Source organism: Trachurus japonicus, chromosome 9 (genome assembly GCF_045865225.1).
Source record: "Trachurus japonicus isolate A0001 chromosome 9, Traja_1.0".
In the NCBI taxonomy this organism is placed as follows: Eukaryota; Metazoa; Chordata; class Actinopteri; order Carangiformes; family Carangidae; genus Trachurus; species Trachurus japonicus.
In genome coordinates, this window is record NC_140915.1 from 25,622,496 (window position 1) to 25,631,961 (window position 9,466).

A 9,466-nucleotide genomic window follows, 5' to 3' on the forward strand; every position below is an offset into this window, starting at 1 on the left:
GTTTGTTATTTTTACGATGTTGCTCAGTTCAACAATATAAAAAATATTTTATAGATTTTATTCAGCTGAAAATCTTAGACCTGATAGAAAAACACTATAAGGAATAATCTCTATTACTCCAGTACATGATGATGAAACATTTTCTTCACCTGTGTGATGAATATAAGCAATTTGACAAACTATCACACTTTTGAAAGTACAAAAATGTGTGAGATAAATTCTTAACAAATTACTTATTGAAGTTTTTGTTCTTCTTTCCATGATGACTCAATTTCTTGCAATGTGACTGGATGCTTTAACCATACACATCTTTTCCTAGTCACCTCATCTTCATTTCTACTATGTCCTCTCTCAGTCCCTGCTGACGGCAAATGGGAGCACATGATCACACTCTAACTTGATTGGACACCAGTAATAATAGACCAACTCTGATTTTGATTAGATTATCATATCATCCTATAACTCAATTTCTCATAGGAATTCTCTTAATATTCTGCTGCTTCAATAGCATGACAACTCTTGTATGATATTTTAACGGTTTAGGGTCTTGGTCGAAGTCTGTAGAGATATGATTGATTGCACTGATAGACCAAATGTGTTTTTTACTGATAAAACTTGTACTTTGCTCCTCTGGCTCTCAGCAGCTGCAGATTGAGAGTCTCAAGGCAGATTTTTTTTCTTCTTCCGTTAGATACCCTATGACAGACAGGCGCAGTCGTCCGTTTCACTGTCTGGACAGTTACACACAAGCACAGAGTGACCGATGGTGTGTTAGTTGAGCTATGTTGGGTGTACAGAGGGAGAGTGTGGACCCGCCTGTGTGTGGAATTATCTGGAACGTGGCGGAACGGCCATTCCTGCATGCGCGTGCACACAAGCACACACATACACACGCTCCCTAACACACAGTGAGATAGTGTCTTCTCTCCAGATGTGTGTAAGGGAACTTTTTGCCACGCTTCAACACAAAGCAGCTCTCTTTTCAGGCCTCCTAGCATTTCATCTTTTTCTCCCTCTTCTCTTTTCTCTTCACCCCAGTCTTTTCTGCATAGATTTTATTTTTCAAAGTGTGATTACTTAGTGACCAAAATGTTCTGAGATTGCTTCACCTGCACCTTGTGTGTTTATTGAGCACTCGTGTGACCGCTGGTCTTTAGATGTGTTGTTTAAAAAAAAAATAAAAAAAAATTGATGACCCCATGCACTTTCTGTGCATGGAGGACTGAATATCCTCAATGGACCTGCAGTGAATCAGGATCCTTTGATTAGAAATTAATGAGCCTCTCATTAGAGTAAGATGAAAGTGAGAGCTGGATAGGTTAAAGTGATGACAGGACCTTTGTGGTACGGACTGAATTGAAGTGATCTCCACATTTGATGTACATATAGCGTATCAAAGCTATCGGCCCTTCCCCCTATTATTTCACTCACATGAAAAACGAAATAACCTATGATGTTTTAATAATGCACGGGAGTTGAAAAGTGATAGTATGTGTCCATGTATTTTACAGATGTTAGGAGAATTAGGAGAAATAATATTTTCACAGGGCTAAAATACAGTATATTTAAAGGTTGTTTGTGTTTGTGCTGTTTGTAGGTGTTTAAATTTCCCTTGCAGTGATTCTGCAGAGCAAATATGGGTTCATGGACAACTTACCCCCCGTCAGCCCACAGAGGATGTCTGCTCCACAGAGAGACATGAACAATTTTGAAGGTAATACACACACACACATACACACCCACTCCTAAGCACACACTCAGGCCGTTAAATTGCTTTCTTGTCGGTGTTAAGCTTCAGGGAGAGAATGCCAAATTGAGGCAGGTATTGGAGAAGCTTAGGTAAGTCTCCAGCAACAAGCGTGGGCTTTGTTCCTGGGGTATCATTGCTGTGCCTTTAGCCAGCTGCCGTGTGTTTGGAAACATCAAATTTGATTAGATTAGAGCAGAGGAGAAGAGATCTACTTACTCTGCCTGCTCTGTTGTACGTCTCCAAAACAATAATCTGTTCTCAGGTGCTGGTACAAGCATCTACTCAATGAGGGGCCTGAGGAGAAATATGAGGAGGGGAAGTTCAACCTGCTCCAAACCCAGCTGACACAGCGTGGGACACAGGTACACACACACACACGCACGCACACGCACACGCACACACACACACACACACACACACACACACACACACACACACACACACACACACACACACACACACTTGTGGTAGGACTGATTGCTTCTTTCGTACATTTATCTGTAACTGAACATTTTACAAGAATTAGCATAAATATGCACTATTTACTATTTAAATATAGAAGATAGATTAAGTGTAAAGGAGTGTCACAGAACAACATGTTGTGATTGTAAGATTTACACTTTGGTTTTAACTGCATAGTTTGAAGATTATTATATTATTTTATTATTATCTGTGTGTATGTGTGCAGTTTATATGGATGTGTGTCTGTATATAAGTGATTTATCATTTAGCTGTCTCTCAGTCGGAGCTGACTACACTGCCTTAAATGCTGCTGCACTGTCAGGCAGTGCACAGGAATAACAAGGTACTGGTAGGGCAGGTTTGCATAGAGATAAAGACTAGTTGGCAGCACAGTGTGTACACTCAGTGCAACACCCAAGTGTTGTTTTAGGCCTCTGTTTTGCTGCACTTATAAGGTGTTTTATAATAGTCTGCATTTATTACCCATAAATCCTATTGTGTAGGCTATAGTTTGATTACACCATTACACCACCCTACAATATAATACCTGCAGGCATCAGTGTTTGCTGGACTTCCCCTTTAGCTTCAGTGACACATTTCCAACCTCTTAAAATGCAAATAATCATATGTTTGTCCAGTGCTTACGGCGGATTGTCTAATAACACTGCTCCACTGTGGGTTTTTGAATTATGTTTCACATTACACAGTTTGTGGTTTTACAGGGAGTTAAACGATAGCACTGTTTGTTGACATCACTGAGTCGCGTCGTCACTCTGAGGTTCCCCTTTGTTTCCAGTCATGATGCTAAGCTAAGCTAACCACCTTCATTCCTCTTCCAACTCCTGACAAGGAAGCGAATGAGCGTGTTGCCCAAAATGTCAAACTGTGTCTTCAGGGTTGTACGTGTGTTGTGATGAGGAGGACTATGGAGTACTTGCAGTTAATGGTATGTCCGCACAAACATATCAAGACAAATCTTGCGTGTTTGTGTGTCTGTGCGTGTGGATGTGTGTATGTGTAAGTATGAGTGATGTAACAAAGGTCCTGGCCAGATAATAACATGCCACAGTGATAGAGAATGCGGCTAACTAACAGCAGTCCTCAGATGATCCTCTCCATCACGTGCACACGTAGACACCGACACACAGACACACAAACCTTTCCTTGTCAGACTCCTGTAATGGGATCACTGAAGGATTGGTCCTGCATCAGTCACAGCGCAGGTGCAAATGTGTGCTCACTGACACACACACACACGCACACACACACAAAGGTACAACCACCCACACAGACTCTCTCACACATATCATCTAGACTAGAGGATGAACATGGCCGTGTATCACTGAAACAGGAAAGCTGTTCTTTATCTCAGAGGTTGCCGTTGTTCAGGCCATCAGATAGCAGCTACATCTTGTCTCTGTCTGTGTGTGCTCATGGGTCCGTGTGTGTGTGTGTGCACATTTGAGTGTATCTGTGTGTCTACTTTAATAGCATTAACTCCTGCAAGCGTGAAATGAGACAGTCTCCCACTATCTGTCTTTAAGAGCAGGGCTGAGAGAGCGCTGTGGCTGAAATGAACTGATGGATCATGCAAGCTTCCAGTCAGATGAGCCTGTTTGCTCTAATAGAAACTGTGCTGGTCTCAGAGTGAACCACAAAAAACACCATATATTGAACCCTCTATATTCTTTCTTCAATAACAATTTGTCACACGATGTCTTGATGTGATTTGGGAACACTAGGACCAACACATTTCTTCACAAAGCTTCCTTCAGCTCATTTCAAAATCTTTAGGCCACTGGTTTAGTTTGGGAAAATCACACTAGTGGCCACCAGGGAGCCAGTTAATCAAATGCATGTCAACACAGACAGTTGTATTGTATTTTCCTATTAGAGCTAGTGTAGATCAATATGTATTCGAGTTCAGATTGCTAAAAGGAAGTGATATGGTTTTGGTACAAGATATAAATCCAAGCTTGTTAGATTCTTATGAAACCAAACAAATGCTTGGAAAATCTCCCGGATGTCCTGACAGTAGTCTTGGCCTCCAATCAATGAGATTACTTCACAAAACCCCGAACATGTTGCCTAAGCCTCGCCTACAGGTCAGTGGGCACGACAACTGTGATAACTGCCAGAGATAGCACAAATCAGACAACACAGAAAAAAAAATCTCACAAACAGATGCTTATTTTCCTGTCTGGTAGTTTTGTGTCTTACTTGTTGTGTCTAAGCCTGTCTTCCAGTTTTGCACAAGCTGTTGCCTTGGGAGAAATGAAATAACGCGCACACACACACACACTTTACACACAAGCATCACAGTAATCACACCGCAAGGGATGCCGGGTAATTTGGTTAAAGATGTCAGGGACGTAAATCACCTCCAATCAGTCCTGCTCCCTCATTGGTCAGTCCTCCAACCTTCAGAGGAACTTTATTGGTCACTCATCCACCCGGCTGTCTCTGTAGGTCTCGCACAGTTCAGCTGTTGCTCACTAGGACACATCAGGTAGGAGACATCATTGAAACTCCAGTATGTTAATCAGAATAAAGATAAAAACTCATGATTGAGCCATTTCACAAGTGAAGAGATTGGTCAGTATGGCACACACACACACACATACACACACAGGGATAAAACTGAATTTGAAATCTTACTACACGCGTTTGTTTCCTGGCCAAAAATGAGAGAGAAGACAAAAAACACTCTGAAGTGGTCTGCAGCTGGTAAGCTCACCCTATAGCCTGGACACGACAAGCCTGGCTCTATAGGTGCTAACTACGCTCACCATTGTGATTGTGATGACAGGGACATAGATGATCTCACTTTTCTTGGTGGAGATGTCAGTGTCAATATCTATTATAAATTGATTGTTTCATTGAATAATAATCAAGAACTTTCATCTATGTGACCATGTATAATTTAAATTCACACACAAAAACAGTTGCATATTCCAGAGCCCAGATTACGTGATCATCTGGAGCCCACAGCAAATTACACACTAGGCCTTGCAAGATATGAGCAAAGTGTGCAATGATGATAGGACCTGCAATTAATGAGAAAATATTGAAGTGTGCATTATAACCATACTGTTCCTGAGTCTTTCTGCTTTAATAGGTACCCTGTTAAAAGGTACCCTGAAACACTGGATAGAATAATAGATACAAATATTTTGATCATACTTTTATTGAACAAATTGCACATGAATAATCAATCAATTAAACAGAACGTTAATTGAACCCTCTCCGTACTCATAGCAATTTAGGCAAGCTATTACAATGTGTTTATCGCACATGTTCATATCGCAATGACAATGACATTACGATTAACCGGTCAGCCCTAGTACACACTTTAAATGTTTATTTATGTGTGGAGGGGAACTTGCAGTAAAAAGCTGCTGCTGTTTTATCAGTGTGATTATTATCCTTCCATATAAGTGAACAAGAATATTTTCAGAATGTGGAACAGTGTTATCAATCTAGTCCTCAAAGTGGACCACACACTTTTTTATTTCTATGTTTTGAAAAACAGTGTTAACTTTGCAGAGCGGGTTGTCGACTTACAATGCCCCAATTCAATGAAACATATTGAAGTTAACTACTTACATGTTTCATATTGTAAAACACAGGTGGTGGGAAAGTGTCACCATTCACTGCCACTGCTGGGCTGTATTTGTCTCTGTTCTGTGTTAAAATGGCGGGTGCGGGCTTGGCACACACGCACGCACGCACACAGTTATACACACACATACCTCAGATACTCAGGGCTTTGATTTTCTCCCGCTTGCACTATGGGGTAGACACCTAGAGATCTTCAAACAATACCTGAATACCACTCTGACACCCTCACTGCATATCTAGTGCTAATGATTACTTGTTAAGCACAACACACACACATGCACACACAGAGGCCTGAGCTCAGACTTAATGATTCTGTGAACGCTCCACATCTCAGAGCCTTTTCCATTTGCTCTCTCTCCCCTCAGGCAAAGACCTTCATCACACAGCCGACCATTGATTGGGACGATACATAGCATTAATAAATGAAAATGAGTGCAAGTAGCCAATAGTGCAGAGACACACACACATGTACATAAGTAGAAACATTCTCAAGTCTAAGAATGAGGGAATTGCCACGTCAAACTGTGGCAGTGTGAGTGTTTGCTCTTCGTGGATGGGGGCAGCAGAGGTGATGGACAGTGAAAGAGCATACGAATGAACAGCCACCCACTGGGAAAATCATCCCACCTTGGCTGTTTACTGCACACGGACGGCTCTGTGAGAGACTGCGGTTCTCAGTAAATATTCCTGGTATGTGTGTATGTGGTAGGGTGCACTCCCGGGAGGGGGCGGGGTGGGGGGTGCTATGTGGATGTGTGCTGGAAGTGCAGCGAGAGAAGAGGTGCTGTGTGTGTGTGGCTGTGTGTGTGTGTGTGTGCCCTGTCCAGGTGGATGTATTCTAGGTCAGGCTGTTTGTCAGAGCTGAGACCAGATCGATGTGGCTCTAATCTAAGGCAGTATGATGTGATTGATTACCTCATATTCTGAGGCCCTGCACATAGACCTCCGCCGAGCGTGATGGACACACACACACAACACACACTCGGCGTACAGACACACACACACACACTATGGTCAGTTCACCCAAGCAAAAGAATTGATTGGGATGAAATGAAATAAGAGCAGATTGGTTTTGCTGGGCACACAAGGCTGGACAGTCTGTCCAAGAGGGTCAGAAAAGATGATGAGAGCAGAAAACCTTCATTGAAATCATCTTTCATGTGTGAGATGTCGACGTGAGTGTGTGTGTTTTTACTGAAATTGGTTTTCCTTAGGACTATAAGCCGGGCTTTTTTTGTCTGCCTCTGCCTCGCGCCCTCCAGTCTGTGTGTCTGTGTGTGTTAATGTAAATGCGAGAGTGCACGATGTTGACAAGATGTTTGTTTTCGTAAAGCTGCGAAACACTGACAGACGAGAAGACGGTTCCGTCTGAGTGGCTGGAGGAGTGTGTTAAATGAGCAGAGCTGCTTGCTCATGCCCCCACAGCGTGGCGGGGTGTTTGCATAATTTTCCATGTTTGAAACATTAATGACACCTGTAGGCTATGTTATAGTGAATCTGCTCCTAAGTGAATAAAATGAGATAGTGATGTGTGCATGTAATTGTGGGTATTTTTGTGAGTTACCCAGATTTTCTGTGTCAACGTGTGTGGGTTCTTGTTTATGAATGTCTGGGCGTGTGTGTGCAGTGTGGGTGTGTGTTTATATACTTGGGCTACAGCTTCTGCTCATTGACATGCATGGTGTCAGGAACCTCATTTGAACTACTGGTAATGGGCTTTGCTGTGTGTTTGCCTGCTGGGCTGCATTGCACAGCCTCCTCTGAGAACTAATGTATTGTTTGAAGATTCACAACACTTCCTCCTCTGATTCTGCCCCATTTTTACTGTGGATTCAAGCATGTGTGTTTTTCTTTGATGATGTATATGGTTTCAGGGTAAGATCCTCAAGCCAAAGCTCAACATTTGCTGTATCGGATTTTTTGCTGAAAGTTTGATTATTAGATTGATACCTCAAACGTCTGCTAGCCTGACTTTCTGTTCAACAGCATTAATAATACAGTAGCAAGAATTTTCCAACCAGCACCCACGTAAGCTCAAGTAGGTTAATATTATGTGTCAGGCTACTTCCAGGTTGGCTTCTTGCTATCAGTGTGACCACGATCATCATATCATAATTAGTCCAAACCCAAGGATGCCACTGTGAAAAAATTTAGCACATTACCTCCCCATAAAACTGCAGTTTTTGTACCGCATAAAACAAATGAGATACACATGCTGATTTGTGAGGTTTGAGGGCACATTTTGTTACCTTGTCTTATGCAGATTCAGCCTTAATGCCGAGTTAAGTTGAGGAAGTGAAAAGGCGTGTTTCCAAAAACATTGTACTATGACTTTAATATTCATGGTGAGCAGCACAAGGACTCGCTGTGCCCTGGGTGTTATCTCTACAATACAGCCAATCACACACTTGGATGTGTGCTAAGGTCACAGGGAGAGCATTAGCCTCCAGCATGTGGCGAGTCCAGTTGCAAGTGCTGGGACAACTGGGATTTTTTTTTTTCTGCTCCTCATTAGCCAAGCATTAAATGAACTGCTCTTGACTGCACCACTTTCAAGGTTATACACCTTTGATGTGTTTCATCTTCCCTCAGAGAACAATGTGGGCTGTTTTCTGGGACTGCGATTTAGATTTGTGTTGGACCTAAAAACACAGCATCAGAAGAGTCCAGACCCGGCTCAGGCTCTGGTCCAGCCACAGCCCCTGAGGTGGACCAGGACGGAGCACCTCTTGGCCCCCAACACGTATCTCCCCGTCTGCCCTGTAGCTGTGCTGACCTGCTCCCTCTCAGCCTCGCAGGACCACACTCACCACCAGCAAACACACAACTGAACACAGATAAGGCCACTCTGCTGGACTTATCACAGATGGCAAATGTGTGAACCACTCCCTGTCTGTCCCCCTCTGTCTCTTTCCATCTCTGACTCTCCACTACCCCCCCCCCCCCCTTTGGGCCTACCTCCATGGCTCCATATTGTCGTTTTATCTGACTCCCAATTCTCCCCAACCCATCAGTCACTCTGCCTCCACTGCACCATGGGAGGAGGAGGAGAAGGATGTCCCTTCATGTTGTGCCCAAGTTTGCCTCTCTGAAGTTACAGAGTGTGTGTGTGTGTTTGTGTGTCGGGTGCCGCGTGCATGTGTTTGTGAATGTGTGTCTGTTTGCATGAGGCCATGAAAGGGAGACAAGCAGAATTTTTTAACACAGTTTCAGAGCAGGTGTCCTTCCATCTGTGCTGATCACAGTTAACTTTTGCCTCTCTTTCCGACTGTGTCTCTTCCTGTCACGCATCCTGTCCTCACATGACACACATTGACGCAAGGCTTTCACTGCAGGGCAGCACGACACCATCGACTTCAAATGTGGAAATGAGTAGAAGCAAAGCACAATGGATGAGGAAGGGTAATAGAAAGAACAAGACAGGAAAATGACAAAATTAAATGTGAAATGTGAAATGTGAAAATGTGTTTGAGAAAGGAAGTGGTGTATTAATATGAAGAGAAGACGGGGGACTAGAAGTGCAGGTAGAGGCCGTGCTAAGTTGACCACTACTGATATAGATGCCTTTTTAGTAAGCAGTGTTTGATGTGAGTGTCAGGAGAGCCAGAGCCGCCTATAGTTCATTCTCATGTC

General features: G+C 43.0%; 1 long non-coding RNA gene across 1 annotated transcript; it reads left to right on the forward strand.

The window, feature by feature from the left end:
- Positions 1–1,595: 1,595 nt before the first annotated feature.
- Positions 1,596–9,246, forward strand: LOC146981583 (uncharacterized). Its single transcript, XR_015036591.1, has 3 exons — positions 1,596–1,714; positions 2,013–2,112; positions 8,426–9,246. It is a non-coding gene; the product is annotated as an uncharacterized LOC146981583 (long non-coding RNA).
- Positions 9,247–9,466: the final 220 nt, after the last annotated feature.